This window comes from Sebastes umbrosus, chromosome 9, assembly GCF_015220745.1.
Source record: "Sebastes umbrosus isolate fSebUmb1 chromosome 9, fSebUmb1.pri, whole genome shotgun sequence".
NCBI classification, from domain to species: domain Eukaryota; kingdom Metazoa; phylum Chordata; class Actinopteri; order Perciformes; family Sebastidae; genus Sebastes; species Sebastes umbrosus.
The window spans coordinates 8,363,210-8,378,748 of NC_051277.1; the positions used below are offsets into that span (position 1 = coordinate 8,363,210).

Genomic DNA, 15,539 nt, shown 5'->3' on the forward strand with positions numbered 1-15,539 from the left:
GATAATCACATGCAGTTTTTTGCATGCAGTATAAATGTGTTATTTTTGCCTATTCTAAAATGGTGTATATATGGTGTGTTACTATAGCAGTTTTCCCAATATCTGCAATATATCGCCTTGCTTATAATATCGCAATACTTCGCAATATACTGAATCGTTATCCCAGTATCGTGATGCGTACCGTATCGACAGATTCTTGCCAATACACAGCCCTACTTAATAACAGGGCTGTATTGTATTCAAGGACTAAGAGTCTCCCGATATCGACTGTAAGAACAAACGGTGGACTGAATACTCTCATCTGTCGAGCAGCCAAGAATTACCACTGTCGAAGATGATGAGGAGCTCAAAAAGACAGTCTGAAAGATGCTAACAGCTGGAGAAAATAACATTTGACAGTTTCCAAGAGACTTAACAGGAGAGACTATGTGACTGAGAGACAGGCTACACAAATGTGAGATTCACATTCTGCTTGAATGGAAGAAATTCATGTTTTTTTACATGGAAAAAAAAAGCTACAAGGGATAAGAATTCTCCTTGAATTAATAGTATCTCAAGGAAACTTTTCCAATAGAATTCGCGTGTTGCGTCTTCAAAAAGTCTTTTTTCAAAAAGCAAGTGTTGGAAAAGGAAGGTCGTCTCATATTCAGGCCGATGATGGTAAAATATGAAACATTTTCACTCATACGCACCACTCATAATGTGTCAGCTCATGGGAGTGATCCAGGATGTTTAACTGCTTAACTGCAAGTAGCTGAGTAACAGGAAGTCTATTAATAACCTGCTTAATATGAGGCTAGTGTTTTATGTTGATCTGATTGGCTCGAGTGTTGTAAGCAGCGCGCCGACAGTCCACAGCAGCTGTATCAGTCGACGGTATACAAAACACCCATAGAGGGTGGCTCAAAGAATAAAACGTTTGCAAAAGAAAGACTGTGGTTTAAGGCGTATAAATAAATAGAGGAAGCTGAACTCCTATTGTGAAACACACATACACACACTAACAAGCCCTGATGTTGACCTAAAACCTGCTTGTGCACATTTTAAGCTGTCAGCCATTACCACGGTGTCCGCCCGTTTAGCTTGTGGCAGTAAATACACATTGCATAGTCAATTAGGACAGTAAGTTTAAGTTACCTGTTTGTCTACCTATTTACCCACGCATTTGTCAGTTTACTTATGCCTAGTTCACACTACACAACTTTAGTCCTGATTTTCCGCTTACCGACAGTGTTTGGAAATCCCCTACAAAAGCCCCAGTTCAGAAGAAAATCATCGTTGGCTCGCTGCCCGCACATCGAGCGTCATGTATGAGCTGCTCAAAGATGTGAGTGGAGAGGCTCACCGATGCCTCGCAGACATCTATATATCTAGCTTGCTAAATATCTGGACGCGTCGGGGACTCCGGCCACAAGCTACAGTCGATGAGAGACGCGAGACACAACATAACAATAGGAACTTGCAAATGCAACACAGCAAAGTTGTTGTTGCACCTGGAGGAATGAATAGTAAAAAAAGAGTGTGGAAACGGGCTATTTTGTAAACACAATCCACCAAAAACATCAGCAATGTGTTTCGCGTACGGTATCACGTCATTTACTGCATATTTCTCGCGTGTGTTTTCGTGACAAAACGTAGTTTGTAGACCTCATCGAGGGTTTCCTCCTGGTGAAAGACCTTGTAGTGAGTGACCCCCCTGTCTCCGGTCAGTCATGTAGCGTGAAAATCACAACGACTTCAAGACTCCCGATTACAAGACAGCAAGCTGTGTAGTTTGAAGAGTACTGTGATCTGACGACTTTGAAAGTTATGTAGAGTGAACTTTGCTTTAGGCAAAGTAGAGGTTGTGCACAGGAATTTTCAAGCTCCCAGAAGTTTTTACTAATGCAACGTTTTGACCTACAAGCTCTTCATCATGCAAACATCCGTGTGGGCAAAAAGCCATCTACATACAGTATGTAAAACACAAATGACCTTTCACTGCTTTTTGTCCTGCACCTGCACACAACCGGGGTTGGATCATGAGCACACTATCTGTCAGTTTACTCTCCATGTAATCTGTCTATTTGCTTGTCTATCTGTAATCTAACAAACCCACTCTCTAATTGGGGGAAACGGCATGTATGATAACAGCTGACAAAAAGGAATATCAATATGCTTAGCAGGAATCGGGGGTAAAAATTTTAATAATACATACCCTAAAATGAATAATTTGTCCACATCAATTAGTAATTTGATCCGTAAAATTATTAATTTGCAACCTTGAACAACTATTTTCCCTGAAACAAATAATTCAAGGGAGAATTATGAGTAATTTAAAGAACAAGTCATTGCCACAGATAACACAACGTTGTGCTCAACAGTCTGAACTTGAAGTCCACGAAACAAAACTGTATGAAAAAGGATAACGTCTAATGCAATAACGTAAAGTCAAATTGAGGGAATAAATGCAGTGATTTGAGGAAATACAGTTACACACCGGGTTACTTATTACTTTATCCTGTCAGGGAAATAATTGAGTAATATTTAGGCACAATTAATTCTGCCATTTAGTAATTTGAGGTCAGGAGTTCATAAAAGGAATCAAGCTACTAATTAGTGCTCGATAAATTATTAATTTGAGCGCACAAATTAAAGTTTTACTTCTGATACCCCTCCAGGCTTTGTAGGATATAGTGGGTCAGTGTTTGTTTGCAGTTTTGAAATCATGGCTCTGTGTCTTACAGGCAGATAGCAGCAGGTCATGTCAGGCTGGGGGGCGTGGATGCAGATGGATGAAAGGAAAAATAAAAAAGGAGGAGCGGCAGAGTTACGAAGAATAAAAGAGCATCAGAAAGAGAAATGGCAGAGGAAGATTAGAGGATAGAAAGCAGCGGGGAGAAAGAAAGTGACAGGGGAAAAAAAAGAGTAAGTGAGGTAAAGAGAGGCAGAGGAGAGATAAAATAGAGGCAGTAAAGCCAGTGTTTGCCCTTGAATCAGTGGCAGCAGCTCGCTGCCCTAGCCTAGTTTAGCTGCTCCTCCCAGGCAAGCCCAGTCGGTGATAAATTAATAAGCACATGTCTTTAGGGGACGTGGGCTTTTTCAGGCCTTGTTATCTCTTACTCCGACCAAACTATAGCAGAATCTGCCCATTATTTATTTTGAACATGAAAGGAACGTCAAACAAAAATAATGATCCTTTTTATGACTTATATATCATATTATACTGTTTAATGGTCAATGGACTGCACTAATATACTGCTTTGAATTTGGATTTTTTTTTTTTAAGCCTGAGGATCTGATGAATATGCCTGCCCGAGGGGATCAACAGAGCTAAAGCTTATTCTGTGTACAATCCAGTAGAGCTGCAACGATTGATTAGTTGTCAACTATTAAATCGTAAACTATTTTGATAATTGATTAATCGGTTTGCGTAAGTTTTGTAAGAAAAAAAGTCAGAATTCCCTGATCCCAGCTTCTTAAATGTGAATATGTTCTGGTTTCTCTACTCCTCTATGACAGTAAACTGAGTATCTTTGAGTTGTAGACAAAATAAGACATTTGAGGACGTTGTCTTGGGACATTTTATAGACCAAACAACTAATTGATTAATCGAGAAAATTATCGACAGATTAATCAACAATTGAAATAATCGTTAGTTGCAGCCCTGCTATCCAGTCTACCATATTTGATGTAGAGCTGAAAAAAATTAGTCTATTTGCAGAAAAATAATTCATTTTAATAATGGTATCTATAAGTTAATAACTATTTCTGGCATTTTTCATGCAAAAATGTCAAACATTCTCTGTTTCCTGGTTCTCAAAGGTGAATATTTACTGCTTTTCTTTGTTCTCTATGACAGTAAATTGAATATGTTTGGCTTTGGACAGGCGGTCTGAAAAAAAATCGATATAAAGATTTAAATTTACTGTATTTAAAACTGTAATTGGCATTTTTTAAGTGTTTTCTGATGTCTTATAGACCAAACAATGAACTAATTAATCAAGAAAATAATCGTCAGACTCGTTGATAATGAAAATAATCAGCCCGGTTTTGTTGCATACGAGTCTCTCTATTTTTGAACCTATACTGTATTCATCTATAAAAAGATGCCTACGCTCTAATCAGCAACATCACACTTCCTATGCATAGTTTCACCCCAGTGTCACCACAGCCTTCTGCAGCTAGCGGTTAATTGCCACTGTGCACTTCCACTGCTAGGGTTAAGTGCCCTGCTTAATAGCAGCTGCTGAAGGAGGAGGGAGTTTCTCTGAACTGGTGATCTACTAGTCTCAAGCCTGCTTCACACTAGACTCCCGGCTATCATAGTTTTATGTCACTCTCCACTGCGTTTCAAAGAAGGGCTGACATGCCGTACAAGTGCTCCAAAGGGGACTAAAGCAGTAAAATAAGATCCATTCTTTGCTGGCCTGAGGGGCTGTGACACTGCAAAAAGCTCCAACGCCTACAGTTGCAACAAGTGCAGCTCTGTGCTGGCTACTGTGGGAGTGGAGCTTTTTGTCCGGGACATTTGCATGAAGTTTCCTTGTTTGCCATCTGGGTGAACAGTCATACAGGTTCTTCTTTTTTTTCTACTTAATGACTCTTACAAAACAATCAAACTTTTATCACAGCTACTCCTTATATAAAACCACTTATGAAATGTCTGTTTGCATAATTTGCTCTATTATAACCCGTTCCTTGGTGTGAATACGACTTCAATAGCAATGTTGATTATGCGACACAAAAACACATATAAGATATAAGGGATTTTAAGCATTATATACATTCAGTGCTGCTCTGCTACGAGGAGTAGCCTTCTTGAATCTGTTTTAAGTTAAGACATTTTTGTTTACTGTACTTCTTTATGTATAATAATTTCTGTTGGCCCTCCAGAGGTCAAGTTCAGCTACAAAATTGTATCCCTTTCGCACCAAAGACTCAACCAGGGTTGAAACAGAGTAGAACCAGTGTTGCTTGTGTGTTTAAAACCGACGCGTTAACTGATTTGGCTTGGCAACCCAGGTCGAGAAGTGGGTCAGACCAGGGTCAATTTCAATTTGGATTGTGAAGGACAACGGAGTGTCATACACGTCATTTATCATACACGTCATTTATCATACACGTAGTGTATGGGTACTGTAGATAGACAGAGGAAAAAAGGTTCCTGAGTGTTGATTGATGGATACCGTCAATCTGTATGTTGTCTGTATGTTTTTACAGGTTACAGCTCCACGTAACATATCACATAGTTTAACATTTAAGATTACAGTCAGCGGAGGATCTGGGGTCATGATACTTTTAGGTTTGACTATGACGGTTAATCCTTCTTTATTTCTCCTTCACCATAAAACGTGCATGAAGTGTTTCAGTGTGATTTACAACACAGAACTACGATTCCCAGCCTTAGCAGAGTCACTGGGCTCAGCCTCATCTGAGACAATGACATTGAGCTTTATTGATTTAGTATTGATCTATAGCACCTCTCTCTCTTGCTCTGTCTCACACTGATGGAAATTTCCAGACCACTGCTCACTAAAATACCAGCCAGCTTGCTTCTACCTTTGCTGCATTCAAAAAAAAGAGATCCCTTTCCATCTATTGTCTTTATATTCTGCACATGCCTGACAGCTCTGTGAAAAAAGTGACGGTGCAATGAGGAAGTGAGACTACAGCGAATCAATGAGGAAATCCCGAGCCTGTTGTTAAATATCGTTGAATAAACTGTCTTTGCTCTATTATACCGGCATTGAATGAGAGTCACTTAACACAGAACAAATAGCTTACACAGGATAGTACTCGTCTTGTCATTTCCATCTGTGCCTGTGTGTAAACAATAGATCAAAACACCAGCTGTGAGAGTACGCCGACAAATGAAGCAGAATGAAGAGCCTGTAAACAGGGACCAAGCAGACTGACTGACTGAAGGATTGTCTACAGGAGGTGACAGGTTATTTTGGTTTGTAAAGTTTACATCCTGCCGTGCTGTTGCTCCTGTATTGCTCGGTTTACAATGACGCAGCTAAAAACAGAAAGCGCAGTGATTCGAACGACGAAATGCGTGTCAACGGGGGGTCTTCTCAAGTGATGATTCGAATCATCGCCTTTCAGGGGGACAGCCCTGCATCTAACATGAACTAAAAGGCTCCAATAGCCGTGTTGGCTGGTTTTGATCACTGGGTCTGCTGCCAGAAAACAGACTTTATTACTTTACTCACAAGCCAAGCAGCACTGGACTGCCAAGACCAAGCCAGGAGAGCTCAACTCTGAGGTCAAGGTCGAATTAATCTATTAGCTCATGTATTTGAAGAGCATCACTCTACTTAACAAGGTGAACATGGATCACTCAGCATCCAGATAGTGATATCTGGCTGGCTGGCTGGCTGGCTGGACTGATTGACCCAAATTTGGCTTCTGTTTATTTTGGACGCTGGAAAATCTATAAAATAGATAGAGCTGAATTAATGAGAGACTTTGTTGTTGTCGTTTTTTTGATTGAACTGGAAATTAAATCTTTACACGTAGCTTTGGCCCATCTCTCATTGGGATTATTGCTAAATCCATTAACAAATGGACAGGATATTCAATGACATTTTGGTATAGAGCTGCAAAAATTGATAAATTAATGGATTAGTTGTCAACTATTAAATTAATCGGCAACTATTTGCATAATCGATTAGTAATTTTTTTAAAGAAAAAAAGTCAACATTCTCAGATTCCAGCTTCTTGAATGTGAATATTTTCTGGTTTCTTTACTCCTCTATGCCAGTAAACTGAAAATCTTTGAGTTGTGGACAAAACAATTTGACATAATTTTGCGCTTTGGGAAACACTGATCAATATTTTCACCATTTTCTGACATTTTATAGACCAAACAATTTATCGATTAATCGCGAAAAATAATCTGCAGATTATATATCGACAATGAAAATAATCGTCAGTTGCAGTTGTTAGTTGGCAATATTAATCATTTTAAACAATTTATTAACGATAAACAGAAAACATTTGATGGTTACAGGTTCTCAAACATGGTATTTTCTTTCTCTTTTACATCACTGTAAACTGGTTATTTTTGGATTTTTTTCTCTACTGCTCAATTTATAAAAACATTTAAAGACATTTTTACACTAAAAAGTTGATTGATTATACTAAAAACAAAATATGGAACATTAACTGATAAAGAAAATAATTGGTTGGTCAGCCAAAAACAATCTAAAGGTGTCGCTTTTATCTCTGATACCTTGTGATTGGGCATTTGTCATTTAATATATAGAGACCAATGTAAAAAAGATATATTTAGTACTTGGGAATTTCCAATCACACTTTAAAATATCTTTAAACGGAAAATCACAGGTTTAATCTAACGCAAAAGTCCACCAACCAGGGTGGAAAATGGCACCAAAGGTTACAGATATAGGTTATGGCAGTTTGTCATCCTGTATTTCCAGTCATGTGACTTTCATTACTACGCAATCGCTCTTGTGGCTTGACACATTGAGCAGATGCTGTATAGTTAGAGCACTGCCCTTAAACCTACTGAGAACATGCTCTCACCACCAGATTACTTCAACCCAACCAGCCGCTCAGCACAGGATTTATCCATCTGCCTCAAGCTGAGGCCTTCTGCCTCTCAAGCCTTTGTTTGGTTCGGTTTAGCACAAAAAAATGGCAAATTACACAGCAATTTACAGGCATAATAAAGATTATGCGCTTCTGTCTGATATCTACGGCAAAATTAAGAGCTTGTCTCACCAAACCGTCTGCTATTACCTAGTGACATCCTTCTGGCAAAGACGAGATGACGTTAATTGAAAAACAATTTATGGCTAAAATAAACAGATGGCGATGTCTGTTTTGGGTAATCCAATGAATTAAATACCTGACAAATGGAGGAATTTCCTTAAAATGAAGCCAAATCCTGTAAATCCAATATTCCCCAAAAGCAGTCCTGCTCAGTGATTTGCAACATTGCCTGCAAAGACTGAACACAACCAGAGATAATAAGGGAACAGCTTCTTTGGTAGAAACAATATCGCAACTAGGGCTGAAACTAACTATTATTTTCATTATCGATTCATCTGCAGCTTATTTTCTAGATTAATCGATTGTTTGGTCTATAAAATGTCAGAAAATAGTGAAAAATGTCCATCCCAGTTTCTCAAAGTCCAAGGTGATGTCTTTAAATGTCTTGTTTTGTCAGTCCAAAACCCAAAGATATTCAGATTAATATGATATCAAAGGAAATCTCCATATTTCACAGGCTGAAAACTGCTATTTTTGCATGAAAAATTACTGATCGATTAGTCGACTAATCGCTGCATCTCTAATAGCAACATCTTTACCTGCTGACAAATCTCTAAAAATCTCTCCGTTTATATCGTCTTACTCCTTACTTGTGTCAACAACAAATTATTGTCATTTTTTTATTAATATTTTCTCTACTAACTAATTAGTTGTTGGGTCCGTAAAATCTCAAAACAATTTCCCAAAATCCAAGTAGTTAACATCTTCAAATATATATTCAGTCCAATATCATAGAAGACAAAGAAAACCTGCAAATACTCACATTTGTAAAAAAAAATAAATGACTTAACCGAGGCGATAAATCAATTATCAAAATAGTTTTCAATGAATTTTCTGTTGAACAACTAATCGATTAATCCACTGATTCTTTCAGCTCTATTCTCATGACAAATACTGAATAGATTTTTTGTATTTATTAAACCAAGGGAAGAATATCAGACATCTATTTTATGGTTTTATGGGCTACTGTATCCACTTCAAATCAAATTCTCTGTTGCAATGTTGTGTGCTAAAGTTAATTTCTAACCCTGCAAATCACATATTTCCTACATTTCTGCAGAATAGCAAATATTGAATATTATTGACGTAATATCTTAACATGCATCTGAAAGATGGATTACAGTATTTTTCAGTATAGCTACAGTCCGGGATCTGAAAGTGAAATGCTCTTGTGAGTCTGATATTCGTGGGGAAAGATACAACACATGAATAAAAGATTTTTCTTCCAGTAGAAGCTTTTGTTATCTCAGCTGCCTAATGGACGATCTCCATTTACACAATCTTTGGGCCAGGTCAGTGCCACGCTGCGGGGAACTGCCTTAGGCCCATTTTGGCTTAATGTACACCAGAACATAATGCTCTAAGGCTTCTTGTAAGATGATGACATATCTTTTTTTCCTTTGTTATCTGAAATACTGTATTTCTGCCTAATTGCACAGCTTTAATTACTCCTTGAAATTACTGTCAGCTTATTATTTTGTTCATTATCTTATTCTGCAAAAGAGCAATAGTTAAATGTTTCAACATAAAAGCAAATTTAACCAATAAAAAGAGAGGTTATGAAACATATTTTCATACAGGTGTGAACACATGCAGACGGATTAAATCTGGTGAATTTTCTGGCCCTGTGGGTCCAGCTTTAGAGAGATTTGGACCATGTTGGGTTTAGCTTGGCCCCCGTCCACAGAGTCTAAAACAACCACTCACTGACCTGGCAACAACAATCCCACACTGCAGGCAGCTGTGTGGTTATGACACTGCTGCGACTGCTGTGTGTGCGCATGTTTTCCTTCCATATAAAAACTGTGGGTCGTCTTGCATACACAGTCTTATCTCACCCGGCGGGGGGTTGGAGGGTTTTGACATCATTGGTATGTGCATACGTGAGGTCCTTCACATAAAAGGCTGCAGGTTCAGCTAAGGTACTCTTAATGAGAATCGATGCTAATCATAGCGATGCCTCCAGTGTCTCACTGACCTTGCATTTTATTAGTATTCTCACTGAGTTAACTGAACATTTAAATTAATTGCTTTAACATAATATTTTAGCTCTATAACAATGTTCTCAAACCAGTTTTTGGGGCCCAAACTGAGCAGTGAATACCATAAAACAACAAATAATAGCCCAGGCTTTTATTTGCTTCAATCACTGAACCCAACCAGCGTATATTTGGGAGAGACGTCTATATGGGACGGGCCTTTAATTCCTTTCATCATGCTCAGCAAAGATGGGAGATACTGTCAGATTGATTATTTAAACCAGTATGAATATTACTTGTATAAAATTTAGGCTATCGCATAACATATCAATTATGGATCATTCATTTGATCTAGCTCCGAGATGGTCAACAACGGTCTTTTTTTACGGCAAAGCTAAACAGAGAAAGGTGGGAACACCTTTATTTTGTAGTGGACTTCACATGACAATATTCACAACTTGGATTAATTTTATGGACTAAAGGAATTTAAATAATTGAGTAATGGACTCATATTCAGACATTATATGACCGCTTCGAAGGTAAGGAGTCTCCACATTTTATTAGTCTCTCTTGTTTACCGCTGTACCAAGTGTAGTTTGAAGCTTAGAAACTTAATAACTTTGACATCCTAATTATTATTATTAAACAACTTACAGAAACATTGCATGCTTTCTCATTTTTTCAATCTCTCTCTTTCAAACACAAGCGGCACTCAGCGTCTGACTGTAATTGTCTTCAGTCCAAAAGTCACAATTCATTGAAAAAAGATGTAATCATTTCCAAAATTCACAACATGCTTCCGTCTAACAAAACACTCTGCTTCAATCCATATTTGTTGGCGTTTTTCCTTTAAAAAACAACATTTTCCCTGGTCAGAAGACATGAAGGGAGGCACGCAACTTACGGGGCAGTCTAGCAGCAATCAATAGCACCATAAATCTGAATGAATTATACTTTAGTGCTCATAGTTTCCATAAAATGAACAGGACGATTGAACTGTGGAGAATCTATTCGATCTAATAATGTATAACATGTCCATGTTGACAAAAGTTACCCAGCATTTAATATAGATGTGCAGTTATTTGTCAAGACGTGTCGCCACACCCGGCGAGTAAAAGGGACTCGACGTCTAACTAGGGAGTTGCCAGTAACACCTCTCTTCTAACAAAAACTTAACATTATAACCTTCACAAAAGGTGGAATTTATTGCAGGACTGTCGTATTAGACTGCACTAGTTCAACTGAGTGTATTACACCATCAATCCAAAGTGTATTACAGCAGCTGACTCAACAACAGTTTTGCTACCATTTTTCCAACATCAGCACCACTGCAGAGTTGACCTTTACTCCAGTGTGCCTATAGACATATCTGCTGTTTCTTGCACAATGAACTTGTTGTTTTGGTTAAACTTTACTAAGCTATGGGACAGGTTTTGCATAAGCCCCTCAGATAAGACCATAGATCATGAGTATGTCCACAAAGTAGCTGCAGGTCAGGCGCTAGGAGCCTAAAAAAACATGAATACAGACCAAAAAGGACCATTCTTCATTACTTCTATACATTAAGTCTAGGGTTACACCTCTGTGTATGCATACAGTACATTAGTATTGTTAAAGCTAAATGCCACATTGATGTATTATCTAACAAGCATGTAATGCACAAGCACCAAAGGCTGCTGTAAAATCCTGCCAGGACAGCTATTTATAGTACATTAATAACTTCCTTTACGTCACTCAGTTTTCTCACTCTCATTTATAATGCTGGCTTTGTTTTTTCCTACCCCTTTATACAACTATAAATAATTATTTCTGAATTACATTTCAATCAGTGTGCAACATGCCATATAAATAAAGATATTGTTGTGAAAAAAACTGCAATCATCATCATTAGGTTTGGTGTTATTGGCAATGCTGTAGAACAATTATTTTCATTAGCGATTATTGTCCAGATTGTAAAGGATTAATCGTTTAGTAGGGCTGGGACGATACACCTATCTCCCGATTATACTATCACGATACTTGGGTGCCAATTCGATATGTATTGCGATTTTAAGTATTACGATTCTACAAGTATTGCGACTCGATATTACGATTTCTTGCGATTTTCCCCTTTGTCAACACCTTATTTTGAAAACCAGACGTAGTCACACGTGTACACTTGCGCTAACTTCTCTAAGTCCGTCTCTAGCTTTGCCGTCAGCTCCGTTCTCTCATACATCCATGGTCAGCTCCATCTGGCCATTTGAATGCATTTAACATAAATGTCAGTATATGGGTGCTCTACGCCCCCTCCGCCGTTATCTATGTTTGGGCTCGCCACGATTTGTTTTGGCTGACATCATGTTACTCAGACTACAACAATTAAAGCAGTAACTCCCTTCTACTTTCTACTGCAAAGACTCAAATGAAGTAAATAAATCGATTCTGGCATCAAAAACCTATTTCAAAATCGTAAAAAAAAAAATCGCTGTGGAGGAAATTTCTATTAAATAAGGACTCAAAAACAAGAGAGTGTCTTAGAAACTGATTTTTTTTTTTTTTAAATGCTTCAGCTCCACAATGTTGCAAAACCAACTTCACATATTATTTCCAAGAGATTAGTGACTGATTTATTTTGAATCTATTATGTACTGTATGTGTGAATACAAATGTTTGCATGCATGCACAATAATGCAAGTGTGCAACCAGTAGTGTACTTTTATAATACAAACACCATATGGAGAGCCCAATCCCTCCTGATTCAGGGTAATGGCCCGGATATGATTACGCAACGTGCAAAGGATTTCAAAAATGAAAGTGAGATCCTGAATCAATTATTATTACAGATAAAATCTATTCACCAGGATGGAGCACAGACAAATAAAGATTAATAGCAAAAAGCCGTGCCACAAAAAATCCAGAACATTCCTGCACAGACAGTTTAATATAATAATAGCTGCAGTAAACATCTGTGTGTAAAATGATCCAGAAACAGTCTGAACAGAAAACGAAACTACTACAGCTACAGCTCAAAAAGAGCCAATAACTCCAGACAGCAGAAACAACCGGATCTCTGTGCACGGTTCACATCAACACAAACATCTGCGCAACTAAAAACAAGAGACATCCTTTAACTCTGCTTGTGGCACCTACAAACCCTAAAATATTTAATTATATATAATATCAAATATCTGCACACCGAAAACAAGAGACATCATTTAACTCTGCTTGTGGCAGCTATAAACCCTGAAATATTGAATTATATATAATATCAAATATCTGCACACCGAAAACAAGAGACATCATTTAACTCTGCTTGTGGCACCTATAAACCCTGAAATATTGAATTATTCATCAAATCAAATATCTGCACAACTAAAAATAAAAGACATTATTCAACTCTGAAATATTTAATTATTTATAATATCAAATATCTGCAAAACTGAAAACAAGAGACATAATTTAACTCTGCTTGTGGCACCTATAAACCCTGAAATATGTAATTATTTATTATATCAAATATCTACAAAACTAAAAATAAGACATTATTTAACTCTGAAATATTTAATTATTTATAATATCAAATATCTGCATAACTGAAAACAAGAGACATTATTTAACTCTGCTTGTGGCACCTATAAACCCTGAAATATTTAAATATTTAGAATATCAAATATCTGCACAACTAAAAATAAAAGACATTATTTAACTCTGAAATAATTAATAATTTTAGAATATCAAATATCTGCACAACTAAAAATAAAAGACATTATTTAACTCTGAAATATTTAATTATTTATAATATCAAATATCTGCATAACTGAAAACAAGAGACATTATTTAACTCTGCTTGTGGCACCTATAAACCCTGAAATATTTAAATATTTAGAATATCAAATATCTGCACAACTAAAAATAAAAGACATTATTTAACTCTGAAATAATTAATAATTTAGAATATCAAATATCTGCACAACTAAAAATAAAAGACATTATTTAACTCTGAAATATTTAATTATTTATAATATCAAATATCTACAAAACTAAAAATAAAAGACATTATTTAACTCTGAAATATTTAATTATTTATAATATCAAATATCTGCAAAACTGAAAACAAGAGACATTATTTAACTCTGCTTGTGGCACCTATAAACCCTGAAATATTTAATTATTTATAATATCAAACATCTGCACGACTGAAAACAAGAAACATCATTTAACTCTGCTTGTAAAACCCTGAAATATTTAATTATTTAAGCCAGTGTTTCTGTCTCTAGCTCTCTGTTGCCTGCAGAGGAGCCACAGATGTGATGGAACTGCCTTCCACTGCTAGCACAGTTAGCCATTTTCTTTAGCATGTTAGCTTCCAAATAAAACACAAATAAAACCAGTTAAACACCAACTGTTGCACTTAAATGCAAGTCCCTAAATTAAGACACAATAAACAGATAAAATCACACCATATACATATGTAAGACACTACTTATTTAAAACAGATAGAGAGCAACAAGAGAAACGAGCTGTTAGCATTAGCTTGTTAGCATGCTAGCTGCTAAGATGCTGGAGTTCAAGCAGAAGAAGCGCTAGTTAGCATAATTAGCATAGCGAGCTAAGTCAGTTGGTACCAGACTTACCAGGTCAACACAAACAGCAACGCGGAGCAGCAACGATGCATCAATGTCTGGGTTTGTTTCTGTAGAAGACGTCTTGACGGATGGAGATCAGAGTTGATGGTGAATAAATGTCGTCGGGAACATTGCAGAGAGTCTCGAGATATATTAATGTGGTTCCTGTTTTTGTTTTAGCTCGGACTGACTGGCTCGGATCGGATTCCTGATCGTTCAGCAGGTCGGTCGTTGCTTAGCGAGTCTCTCTCTCTCTCTACACACCCTCAAGGGACGAACCTGCCAAATACTGACCCCGCCTCTCTCTCTCTCTCACTCTGACTCTCTGAGCACAGCGGGAGACAGCTGGCAAATACTGACCCCGCCTCTCAATTCAATTTGATTTATTGATCAGGACAATATTGCCAAAGCGTCAATTCAACAAAAAATAATGCATTTAAAAAAAATTAAAAATTAAAAAAAACAAAAAACATACATATACATATAAACAATTTATTAAGAAAATTACAATATATAGATATTTCAAAAGAACATGCATGTTAATGGAAGAAAACAATAAAGAAGTAATTCATGTTTGCGTCAAAACGTCAATTCAATAATAAATAATAAATTAAAAAAAAAGAACAAAATAAGAAACAAAAACACATATATATATACATATTTAAAATTCATTAAGCAAATTACAATATATAGATATTTAAAAAAGAACATGCATGTAAATGGAAGAAAACAACAAAGAAGTAATTCATGTTTGCGTCAAAGCGTCAATTCAATAATAAATAATAAATGAAAAAAAAGAACAAAATAAGAAACAAAAACACATACATATATATATATATATATTTAAAATTCATTAAGCAAATTACAATATATAGATATTTCAAAAGAACATGCATGTTAATGGAAGAAAACAATAAAGAGATAATTCATGTTTGCGTCAAAACGTCAATTCAATAATAAATAATAAATGAAAAAAAAGAACAAAATAATAAACAAAAACACATATATATATATACATATTTAAAAATTCATTAAGAAAATTACAATATATAGATATTTCAAAAGAACATGCATGTTAATGGAAGAAAACAATAAAGAAGTAATTCATGTTTGCGTCAAAGCGTCAATTCAATAATAAATAATACATTTTAAAAAAAGAATAAAATTAAAA

At 36.4% G+C, this 15,539-nt stretch overlaps 1 protein-coding gene across 5 annotated transcripts in view; it reads right to left on the reverse strand.

The window, feature by feature from the left end:
• fam13b (family with sequence similarity 13 member B) overlaps nt 1–14,672 on the reverse strand; it is an 81,289-nt gene extending 66,617 nt beyond the window's left edge. For 2 of the 5 annotated variants that reach the window (XM_037779946.1, XM_037779948.1), the window contains exon 1: nt 14,378–14,672. The gene's annotated coding sequence lies outside the window, so the exon portion shown is untranslated. The remainder of the gene's footprint in view (nt 1–14,377) is intronic. The other 3 variants (XM_037779949.1, XM_037779950.1, XM_037779951.1) reach the window with 3 other exon arrangements.
• Nucleotides 14,673–15,539: the final 867 nt, after the last annotated feature.